Here is a 12,885-nt window from a genome sequence, read left to right as displayed (position 1 = left end):
AAACAGAAAGAAATGCAGAGGCAGCCATCAGCCAAGGTCCTGCTGACTCAGTGCCACCTTGTGTTTTTACCAGGAAGCACAGAAGTACAAGGAAAACTGTCAGTGAGGGGCAGAGGGTTTCTGAGTAAGAACTCAGCCTACTTTAATCTGTGATATTCTGGATACACTCAGAGCAGCCTCAGAACAAAGCAAGATGCCTTTCTCCCGCAGGAGTGCTACGGCTCTCAGCCATCCAAGCCTTCCTGGAGGAGAGCTGGCATCACTGGGGCAGAAAGAGGCACAGAAGGGTAGAAGTTTTTTGCTCAGCGTCACAGCCAGTCAGTGGAGAGCTTTGAAGCACACCTTTGTTTTTTTAATGGTGACCTACAAAGTCTAACTTCTATTCCAGACTTCTTTGAGAGAGACATATGTGGGCAACATTAGTAAATGTCATCATACAGCCTTGCAGGATGCTACACAGAAGAGAGTAAACTCGTCCATGTTCCTTCCTTTCTTCCTTTTTTCTTGGTGGTTGGTTTTGCAAAGAAGCAGCCCAGAAAGACCATAATGCTGTCACTCCTCAGGAGCCCTGGTGTGAGTGATTGAATCCCTTGTTTGTCTACTGTTCTTCCACTGAGGTAGGAAGACGCTAACTCAAAGGAGAGAGACAGAACCGTACCCATCTTTGCTCTTGTCTTCCCTGAGGAGAAGATGGCTCGTGCAGTCTTACAGCACTGCATCTCTGAGAGGATGCCCCATGGTGCTGGGAGGGCATCTACGCAACTCACACCCCATGGGGCAAACTCCGCATGAGGTAGCACTGATGGGAGGCTGTTGGCCCTGGTAGCCTCCCTCTACTCTTTAGGTCTTCCTAAGTCACAAATAAAGAAGCAGCAGCTGGGTGCCAGCTTTCATTTCATTACCCTCCAATTCTTTTAAAAATCATGAATAGTTTCCCCTTCAGCATTGAAATTGTTCCCCTAGGTTAACTTTGCTGCTTCTGAAAAGAAGGATCTCATGACTTTGCCTGGAACTGTTCAATGCAGGCACCCGTGACTCCTGCCCACGCTCCACAGTTCTGGCCTGCACCATCCCATCGCTGGGCCTGCCTTGATCTCCCAGCAGCTCTGCCAAGGTCCTGTATGCTATGTCCTAACCCAGAGCTGCTCCTGCTCTTCCAGCCCTGCAGATCCCCACCCAGCTTTGCTCATACTTCTCCCTCAAAATCTGAGTGAAAGCCTGCTATTTATGAGTAAAAAGTCTGCATACTAATTACCTCAGGTTCTAAGACCACTTTCATCATCTAATATTTTAATTTTACAAATAAATAGATATAGAGACAGCTGTAGAGACATAGATACATACATATGGATTCTTGTTTCATTGGAAAAACAGTGCTACAGCATCTTTTCTAGCATAACCATAGCAGAGAGCATTAACAGAAAACCTTACTTTTCCATTTAGTACACATCAAGTAGACAGGACCAAATCTCTCCCCAGAGTAAGCTTGCTGAAGTCAAACAGGGCTTACATCAGAGATGAATTTGGCACTCTTTTTACTAAGCTTTACAGCAGAAATTCAGACATATTCTCAGGCACATTTCCACTCAACACACTGAAAGCATGAGGCTACAATCAGGAGAGGAGTGAAGTTAAAACTCTGCCACCATTTCATGACTATGTCTTTTGTATCAGGCAATCTGTCTCATGTGCCCTCACCATGTCCTCTTTTCAAGATAATGGAGGACATTAGGAACTGTCTGCAGGGGAGGATGAGGACACATCTTCCTCACTGTAAGGTGAGGCATCTATGTTTGCACAAGAAATTTGAGAAAACACAGGATAAAACAGAGTCTATGAGAAAGACACCCCCAGATCACTGTTTTCCACAAGCAGAGGCCAAGTTTCCACAAGTTAGAGCCCAGCTTATTGAAACTGAGCACATCCTTAAGATTCACCCAGGCTCCAGTCACCAGTGGGATGAACTCCTCTACTACAGCAAATTGCTAATACACGTTGGCCGAAGCTAAACTCCCAGAGAGAAACCTTGTCTCTACTGAAGCCAGCGTAAGCTTTGGTATTAGTTCCAGTTACACCAGAATTTCAGGTGTCCCACCTGGTTTCTGTTCTTCACTGTCATTTGCTGTCAAGGCGCACAGGATGAGAAGCTTTTCACTGAATAATAAATTGCTGCAGATAAGTTGAACCCATAGGAGCAGTTCCTTCTAACTGCAAAAGGAGCATGGGGACATCAATAAAACCCTGTCTGATCCTGTTCTTCGAATATTAATCTGAACTCAACACATTTGAAACTGGTGAAATGGATCTGAACACTCTGGATTTTCTTACGTACCTTCTTTTATACGGTGTTTTCTTATTACAGATGCTAAAAGTGAACCTTTCTGCTGTGAAACACTCATTTCACATAGAACTTTCTGTCCATGGGAAGAGAGAAGCTCATTATAATCACCTGAAAAAATTTCCCTTCTGAGTTTTGATTGCTCTTGATAATTTCATTTAGTCAGTGCTAGTTCATTAATTTACCAAATACGTATATTTCAAAATTGCATTTCATCAAGCTTTATATCTTGTCAAGCTGCAAAACAAATTCCTAAGAGAATCAATCTGCAAAAAGGCTGGAGATGGGGTATAAGCCCATTTCATCCAGGGTCCATGCGTCAGTGTGACCTCAGCTCAACTTTCTCAAATACAATGGTGGCAGAAAGGTCTATGTGCAATATGCCAGCAATCCCCATCTAGCTCTTCCTAGAAAGCTTCTGTATCAGAGAAAGCCGCCATCAAAACTACAGAGACTGACCAGGCCTTTAAAATATACCTATCAATTCAGCCCAACAGCAGCTACCTCTAGTTCAGGAGCAAGTCACATTGGAAGGAGAGATGGTGAGGGAGGTGTTCCTGTTCCTGTCCATGATGCACAAGTTCTGTCACTAAATAAAGAACCCTCATTCCCCAGAACCCTTCAAGCCAAGACCTTTCACCCAAAGTTAATCAATTTTTAAAGTTGAAAGCCCAACTTTGAGATGGAAAGGAGAGTTTAAAACACTATTTCATTCTTTCAAGCTGTGCTACAAATGGCCAACACCTAGGGGGGAAACATTAACTCCCAGGACCAGTGAAAAGACATATAAATCACATAGGGAAACATCTTGGCCTAGCGGCTACTAACCCATTGGAGATAAATCTAGGAAAAATCTTCCCGGAGTTTTGCAGATTTTATTTTAAGAGAGAAGAAATAGGGGAAAGCGGTTTATTTGCTGTTTTTCTTCAAATTCAGCAGCAAATATCAGTCAGTATTATACTATCTGTACAATACACCTTTCCCTACATCAATAAACCACAAAAAATTATCATATCCCTTACATTAAGCTGTAAAGCTGTTACAGAATTTTGACATTTCAGTAGCAACCATGTATTGTCCAGGTTTGCATTCACACCTCCTATGGGTATGAGCTTAGCAAAGTTAGAGGAGATAGAGTGTGCAGATAAACTGTAGACAAGAGGGCACCTAGGACCGCTTTGGGGAGAAAAGGCAGAAAAGTCTGTGCCCAGTAGCATAAATTCCCTTTCAGAGCCCAGAATATAATCCAGGATTCAAGAGTCTCACTATCTCTCGCTGTTAGCAAGCATCTGTAAAACCCAGATGCAAAACGTTCGCCTCATTCCCCTCTGTACGCTGACCTACAAGGAAGATAACTATGTACTTCTGCTATCGGTTACTCCCACAGCTGGGGTAGTAGAGGTCTATACAGCATGTATAAGTGTTCCCACATTACTGATGAATCACCTAGGAATGAATTTGAACTCACATCACTGAATTTCTGAAGTTTCCATTTGCTTTTTTTTTTTAAACACATGCACAGACACACACATAAGAAAAGCAAGGCATTGAAAAAATTGCTGATACCAGTAAGTCATGTATTTAGAAGATAGGAAATAGCAGGTGCAAATTTAACATGAAGACCTAGTAAATCCAGTTCCTTTGAACATATTTCTGGTGATCTGGTCCTTTCTTATCCTACCACATATTATTTGCTGATAGAAGACTGACTTACATATTGCACAAGGCAGACCTATTCTTCAGCAGAACAGGAGGTTACACTGAAAGAGGATGTTGTCTTTCGATCTGTACTCATTTATTGGCAAGATGGGAAGGTGTACAGTAAATGAGGCAAGGAAAGAGGAAAGAAGAGGTGGGTCTCAAGATTAATGCAGCCGAATGTCTAGAGGGATTAATTTTCTCCTGCCTGCTAATACAAATGTCATTTCTACAAATGTCTTGGTTTAAGCAAGACACTTAAACCAAGGACCATGAAAGGTCACTCACTAACTGAGTATGCCTTATTTTCTTGATTCCTGACTTGAGGCTTGGGCTGTGATTTACAGACATCCTGAACATACCTATCTACAACAAAAAAAGATGGGAGCTGCTGTTTAAATCTGTGAAGTGCTTCAAAACTCCCTACTGCAATGTCTCTACCTCAGTTTCCCAAACAATAGTATGCCTTCATCAACCAGAGACGTGGTACCAAGTTAGTTAATGTTTGTGCAGTAGCTAGCCATTATAGTGATGTGTGCCACCAAAAAAGTCTGTGAGAAAATTAATAATTTTCTCTCCAGAGTAGGGTTTGAATTGTGTCCAGCAAATAAATCCTGGAGCCATATGCCAAACAATGAGAAGGAAATAAAATATTGACTAGCTGCTTATTCATAAAGCTCCATCTATTCTGTGCACTGTCCTGAGACAGAACTGCTGGGTAAAAAGTAGCATGAGGAGATGCATTTAAAGATTTTATTGTATACCCAAGAGAAGACGCCAACCTGTGTTTGCTAACTTTGCATTTGACATTGCCTAAGATTTGAAGCTTCCTTTGTAGTTTTTATGATTAGAATTCATAGATTCATAGAAGAGTATGTACCTATGTGCAGAAGTGTTTCTGTGTTACCCTGATCTTCAGAATTGAGTCCCTAATTCCTTTAGATTTCAGCTGTATTGGAATCTATTAACAGTATTATTATATATTATTCCGTATATATGGAATCTATTAACTGTTAAAACAATGGTGAGAGGCAAACTGATAACTCATTTTAAAACTGCAGGTGGCTTCTGCAGTCAGGCAAAAATACGTTTTCTCTCTCTGAATTCCTAGCTAGATCTGCTGACAAGGCAGATAAATGCTTCTGAGGGTTATCTGTGCCTCTTTGCCTCCCGCCTCTTCTCAGCAGATGTACAGGTGTTTTCCATAGGAATGCTGTCTGTGCCAGAGAGCTAGAAATCCAAGAGCGAAGGTTTCAGCTAACCAACTGTGTAATCTGAAGGACAAGAGGTCAGTGTCTCAGAAGGGAATACAGAGCAACCCTGAGCATCTCTGGGGAAAGCAATGGCAAGACCTGCACTCCATTTCTGTGGTCCTGACTTTAATGAGCTTTGCCAGCCTTTGTGCTTCCACTCCACTGCCCCTTGGACATAGACAAAGGAGTACAGTTAAAGGAATTTACCTGCTGCCTCTATCAGAGAAGCAGGGAAACAAAACCTACAACCTCAAAACAGAGAGAGGAAGAAACAATTGGTTGTCAGGTTCTAATTAATAAATTCTCCTTGGACTGTTTCTAGTTCACCTGAGCCTGATCAATATCCATTGGGGAACCTTCCAATGGGACCAATTTTTAATTTATCTCCCAATTTCCTCTCCAGAGCCTAGGCATCAGATCTAATTACTGTTCCTGTTTACTGGTTTTGCTTTTCTTACTTGCTTGAACACAAGGAGGATATTATGCTTCTTGATGGGGAAACAAAGATGTTCTAGTGCAAAGGAAGTGCTCAGTGCAAGAGCCCCAGGTGTCACATGCAGATAAACATTTCTGGCCTTCCTAAGTAAAGGTGAGAGTGTAGGAGGAGAGCGAGAGAAAATTAGTCACTGGAGACATGACACCAAACATGGGGAGACAAATATGATCAGACACTAGGAAGGTGCAGACAGGTGTATGGAAGGACACAGAGAGAACTGGGACAGACAATCCAGTTCCTGGGACTGATAGACTCAGAGACAAGAACATAAATGAGAACGAATCATATCAAATATGAAATATCATGAATCTACCAGTTGTTCCTCAATAGCTTTGTCTTGAGTTGTTAAAAGTGCCTAAGTCACTGAAATTCTAGGGTATCTGAGTACCTAATCCATTTAGTTCCCTTTGAAAATCCCGGCTACAAATCTTTACTCCCCCATGTCTCCATGCAATGCATAATATGGATGCTTTCCCTGTGAATACCACAGGGAAGGACTAACCCATTGAAATGTAATGAAGACATGAATAGCCAGGTTTTGTTGTCCTGGCAGTGATTATTAATGATGTAGAGTGAGAGACTCACTGGTGCTTTTGAAATGCAGAGACCTACTGGTGATGGGACTTGGATAAATCTGGGATTCATCATTTTACAGCAGAGGTAACTTTTTTCTTTTTTTTTTTTCTTGGTGTACAGCTAAACTGAAGCCCTTACCAGAAGGCTGAAGCTGCCCAGACATCAGATTTACAGGAATGCTTCACCTTGCCCTTCACACTTGGGGATTCCACAACCAGGAAATCAGAAAAGATAGATTATAGACTAGGTAGCAAGAGGATGGGGAAACAAAGCAGAGTATTCACAGTGCTACAGAAGGCCTCAGATACATTAGTGCTTTAGCCTTAGTAATGCCAAGGGCCTGCTATTTGCAGCTCTATAACCCTTCACTTAAGCTGTCGAAGCAGTGCTTTTCCAGAGTGTCAGTGGCAGTATTTCCCCTGTATTGTTCCCATGCTTCTATTCTCATTCTTTTTTCCTTTCTTGTTCTCTGTGTGTGCTGTTACTCTTATACTGTTGCTCTCGTGGCCTTGCACCTGCTATGAGAATCTAGGACCTCATCGCTGCCCTTCCTGGCTGGCCCCTGGAGAGCATTTTCCCCTTCCCTTTCTCTCTCCACTTTTTATTCACTCCTAAAGTAGATTTGTTAGAGCTGATGTATGCCATCAGCTACATACCTTTGCTAAAAAACATTGTGCGTGTGAGCCTGTCTCATCATACTTTGTGCAACAACAACCATGACTGAAGTGCCACGATCATCAATGGTGGTTACTGTGTCAATCAAATCGGCAGAAAAGCAAATAGCAGCTACCAATAACAGCAAAGCCACTAGTTAGTTAGGGAGAGTAAGCGTGCAAACACAAGCTGTACGCGTACTCTTTCTTAACTCATGTACCACCCTACTGGAGATGCAATTGCCAGATACCCACTCAAACCAGACATTGCTGGTTTCTATGCTAGAAACTTGTTAAATAATATCAGTTAGTAAGTAGTGTGATTTTTGTACACTAGCTTAAGCCTGTTTATGGAGGCCATTACTCTAGCAAGAAAGGAAACACAATGAAACAAAAAATTAAACAAAAAGACTTGTGCCTTCTTTTGTGATAATTTCATTTGGTAAAGAGTTAAAGGCCGCTTGGGAAAAGCACTCTTTTGCCTGTGTCTACATGATCATGGGGATGCTGGCACAATTGCTCTTGCATGATGTTTTCCAACAATTGTTACAGCCCAAGGTGCAAGAAAAAACACACTGCTGTCCTTCTGGACCTGGCAGCAAAGAAGCTCAAAGTCCCAGAGGAATGTGGAGAATAAGGATGCAGATGGTGAGGATCAGACAGAGCAATAAACAGATTAAACAGCAGGCAGACAGAAGCTTACCTGACAAACAGCCGCCTAAAAGAGCTAGGGATATGAAAGACAAGAGGTTCATTTTCAGCTGAGAGAGGTAGAGATGTATTGAGAGGGGTGATATTTGGTAGTGTGGCTAAATGGCAGATGCTGCAGAACAGAGCACACTTGTCCCATGAATGATGAAACCCAGATGAAAACTCAGAGAGCAGGAGAGATGCTGAGGGAGACAGAAGAGAAGAGACAGAAAGGAAAAAAAAAGAGGATTACTGAAAACAAGACTTCATCCAAATCCTGCTGAATTTGATAGGAGTGGTGTTCATGCTTTTATCTGAGTGCAAACAAGGGGTGAAGACATCAGCACTCTTGACACTGGAGTCTAAAGAACTGGCTTGGTCTCAGTGCAAGCTGCTGGCATGAAGAGCCTTGAACTGGAGAGAACAAAACCTACAGTACAATGCAATCCAGAATCCTGGCCCATCTTCTTCCTCTTGAATTGATATGGTCTACATTTTAACTCTCTGTGGAAAATAATTTTAAATGTCTGAATGTCAAGCATAGCAAGACAGAACCTTCGCTAAAGGAGCCTTTGACAAAAGCTCCTACTTTATCCACTTCGGTTTGCAGCATTTTCTATCCTCCTGATTCCACAACTTCTACCACTCCATGTCTATGTGCATGAGTTAGAGATGATGTCAACAACAGAAAAAAACAAGGAAAGGGACAAAGGCACGATTATCTGGCTGGAAGTGAAACACAGTATGGAAACGTCTTGTCGATCTCTGTGCATCATGAACAGCAGAAGAAGCTATCCTTGTAATTAGTATTGCTGTTTAGCTTACTGAAAAGTGCTGCTTTGCATTTATGCATAAAAATGTGGAGTGAGGAAAAGAATCCAAAGAAGAGAGTTCAGGACCTGGCAGAGAGGATTAGAGGTACGTTCAAACCAAATAATTTGCACTTGTTAAAATAACAGCTGGGTTTGATCAGTACTTGTAGCTAAGTCACCTGAATAACTCATTTCAGTAAATATGATTTTAGATTTCTACAGCATCTTTCAAGAATCTGAGAGAATTGGTTAAGACTCACTGCCCTCTCATGTGAGACAGGCAAGTACTATTATTCCTAATCTACAAACTGGATTTGAGGATTTTCCAAAGCATTGATGGGGATGTAGACAAGCATTCTGCATCATTTTAACAAAAAACCCTCCATAATCCACCCAACTAATTGGGGATCTTAAGAAGTAAAGCAGTTTGGCCAAATGTATGCAGCTAAGCTATGACATACAAAATAGGATGTAAAACTGAGGCCGCCCGATTCTCCTACCTGCTACTTCAGTTTCATAACAGTCTCTTAGCCTAATGTGAGGGCAGAGGAGGAAATGGAATTTTCCTCCCATGGTGCATTTAAAAATAATTCTTCATTTCCAACTTGAACAGAAACTAAAAAATCTGAGGAAAAGTGTAAATGTTAAGATCTAGACACATTATATCAAAACAGAATGACCCAACATATCATTCTGTTACGGCATTTTTAATTTTGAATCAACAATTTGAAACAAAAAAAAAGTCATTTTATGTTGAAATGTCAACCCCAAACAAAATATTTTGTTATGTTTCTCACAGCTGGAAAACCACATTTTTTGTCAGAACTGACATTTTCTCATTGCAAATTTCAGTTTAGGTGAAACCACATTATCTGATGGGAAAACATTTCTATAAGAAAATGTTAATCAGCTCTGAAGTGACTATGTTTTCTGTCAAGAAAAGGAAGACATAAAATGCTGACTTTAAAACTCTGAGGAACAGAAGTGTTCTGAACAAAAAAGATCTGGGAGACCTCTGAACTGGACTGAAGGGGTGATTGGGAAGAACAAGTAAATCATCCTAAAAAGGAAGTTTGGAATTAAGCAGCATCAAATAGCCAGATAACTGAATGAAGAAATTAAGTGTCTTTTTTTTCAGCTGTAAAGAAGTTACTTTTCTAATGCCCTAGACACCAAGGTGGATTATATAACTGGATAATATATGTACTGGAAGGGCTATCAAAATTGTTTCTTGGCTCAGAGAAAGACGGCCTCTCCTTGTAATAGACATTTATGACAAAACATGTGCAAAGAAATCTACTAGCTCCTCTTGATCTTGAACCCGTAGGTGTGCTTCATGATTTGAAGCATACAGGGTTATACCCTTTATGTATCAGTTATATACAACGTAGTTCTTACTCAATGGAACTTGAATTTGTAATAATCCAGTTTTACAGGTTATTTGTGTTACAGGACTGTAAACGGTAATATGTGGTAGTAACATTAATCATTCACTACCCTGAAACATCTCTTCAGGTAAATTTCAGCTGATGTTGGGCTGCTTATTTATTTGTTTGGTTACACAACTTTAACATTCCTCTTTATCATCTCTGCTCTTCTCAACTCTGAATCGTTTGCTGCAAATTTGGACTCTCTATTGATTACCTGGCCTGTGGCTCACTAAGAAACACAGAATAACGTTGTTTCCATTGCACAACCTGGCAGCTCCCTGCTTCTGGAAACCTTTTTATGTTGAAAATTAATAACACATTTTATGATGACCTCAGTTTTCTACGCCTTAATTTTTTGAATCTACAAGTAAATTATGTTACTTGGTTTTCCCTTGCTTGATTTTTTTAGACAGGAAAACGAAAATGTGGCTGATTAGTGAAGCACAGCTTTTCTTTGCATGGTGAAGTTGCTTCATGTGTGTCAAACTGCTCTTCCCTACAAAATTTATAACGCTACTTTTATTTGTTGCTTCAATCAATCTACTTGGTTCTCAACAAAGGCAGAATGCAATAATACAGTTACATAAAAAAATAACTCTGGATGCTCTTATCATGCAATTCACTGACTTTGCGTCCTTTCCCTATGTACACTGGATGCACAACCATAGGACAGCAATTCACCGGCCATTGAGTACAGTTCCCACTATTGCCCACAACCAGAACAAAATTCCCTTTCATAAATTTATTTTTAACAAGTATCACCTTAAATATAGTTAGGTTGTTTGCCCCTGATACTTATACAGCTGTTCCCTAACTCTTCTCTCAAAATCTCTGCATTTCCAGCTTCAAAGTATCCATAGTCAGGTCACCCCATTTCTTCTTCTTCTCCATAGCTTTTCTCTCACAAGTATATGCCATCATGTATTTAAAACAAGTTTTCTATCTTCTTCATTATTATTATCACAGAAGAAATAACACCAAAGATCCTTCAGACTAGGAACAATCCTTTTTCTGAAAGGTTTACAGTCAAAGTAGGTAAGACAATGAGTGACACTGCAGAGAAGCAGAAGGTCAAGTAAATCATATAACGGTTGAGTAGCAGCACCAGCAATCCCCAGTTTTCCAGCAGGTCCCCAGCATCCACTGCATTTACACTACTTCCAAATGGAAACAAATATTCCAATTTGCAGTTTCTCAACTTACCCACTACAAACCACACAAACGTGCATGGATGTACGTGTCAATCACATCCACTGTCTTGTCCACGCAAACAAAACCTATGCTTTGGCTTCAACACACAAAAATTGCCCTCCAGTTTTCAAGGACTACCTGGGTTTGATGCAGAATCAGGGCTGGCTCTGCAGCTCACTGCCAATACGTGTGGTTATCAGTATCACCACCGAGACTAATGAGGCTCCAGTGGTTCCATTGATATGCAGCCATCTCAGTTACTGAAACATCCTTGTACCTCTCATTCATGGAGAGACTTTCACTGGGTAAAAAAATGTATTTTTGCTGTCATAAAATGAATCACAAACTTTTTTCTTTTTTTTTTTAAAGCCAGCTTACTTAGATGTCCTGAAAATTCCAGCACTTCCATACTTGGGCATTCCTCCATTGGAGATATGTAAATATAAAACCCATCAAGTGGAAATGCATGCAGTCAGGTAGAGAGACAAGCAATTTTGGTTTGTCACACAATATCCATATCAAGGCAGAGGCTGTGAAATCCTGTCAAGCAGCCTCAGCTGCTTTCTGCCCTCAAGGACTGGGCCAGGGGTGCGCTCTACCTGACAAGCATCCTCCACTCCTTCCATCCGCACAATAGGAGATTCCCTCTCTATCTCCTTATCATTCACCCAAATCACTCCAGCAAAACTGGCAAGGCAGGTAGGAGTGAGAGCTTGCTCCTTTAATACCACAAAAATAAAACTAAGTGCATGGACACATATCCACACTGTAATGCAGTCTTAATGTATCCCCTTTTGTGGGGTCTGTCTTGATTTTTACTGTCAAGGAAATGCACATCTCTTGAACTTGTCCTTCGTATTTCCTCTGCTGGTTCCTACTCTTTGTTTCCTCTCCTGTCCCTTTTAATTGGCAAAAAAAAAGAAAAGCATATAATTTTAAGCACAGGCCTATCCACCAGCAAAATGATTGGCTCAATAGAAAGAATATACATCCCTCTGCAGAGGCACAGATCCTATCTCCTAGTATAGATCACAATAGATAACCCTGCAGAAGGATATTCATTCTCAGCCTCTATTTTGTTTGCTTAATAATTTAATATGAGTTTTGCTTACTGAGTGCTTGTCTCCAAGATAAATCATTCTCAAAAGATTAATAAATACATAGTTAACTATTTTATAACTTTACCTATGTCTTCTGAGAGATAACAAGAGTCTATTGTTTTTGTAAGAAAAAAGTAAAACAAACCATTTAAAAAATATTATTATTATTTTTAATTTCTGAGCTCTCATTTAACAGCTGTGCTAAAATGGGAATACAGAGCTGAGCCACCACTGAGGGATCCTGACTTTATATCTGACAGTGTTATAAATGACTGGTTTGGACTTAAAAACATTAGAAATATTTTAAATAAAGTCACCCTCTGTGCTCACCAAGTTTAACCTCTATTTTTTGGTCATAGTTCAGAATGTCAATAGGCCACACTTACCAAGGCTAGTCCTGATCTAGCAAATCCCTTCGGCAGATGCATAGGTTGAACAAGGATTGTAAGAGGAAACTTGGTTTCTCAGTGAGAAATTTACCCTGCTCTAATACCATTTCATGTCCATTATCTACCAGTAAGAGGAAGTTGGGAAGTCTCTTCACAAGCAGAAGAAAATAAGCAATTTAAATTAGGTGACTGTCTCTCATGGGAAAGAGTTTTCCAGTGGCATCTGTCCAAATAGTGCTATTACAGCATTTTTGCTCAT

This window comes from Phaethon aethereus (genome assembly GCF_964289735.1).
Source record: "Phaethon aethereus genome assembly, chromosome: 11".
NCBI lineage: Eukaryota > Metazoa > Chordata > Aves > Phaethontiformes > Phaethontidae > Phaethon > Phaethon aethereus.
This window is presented reverse-complemented; position numbering follows the sequence as displayed.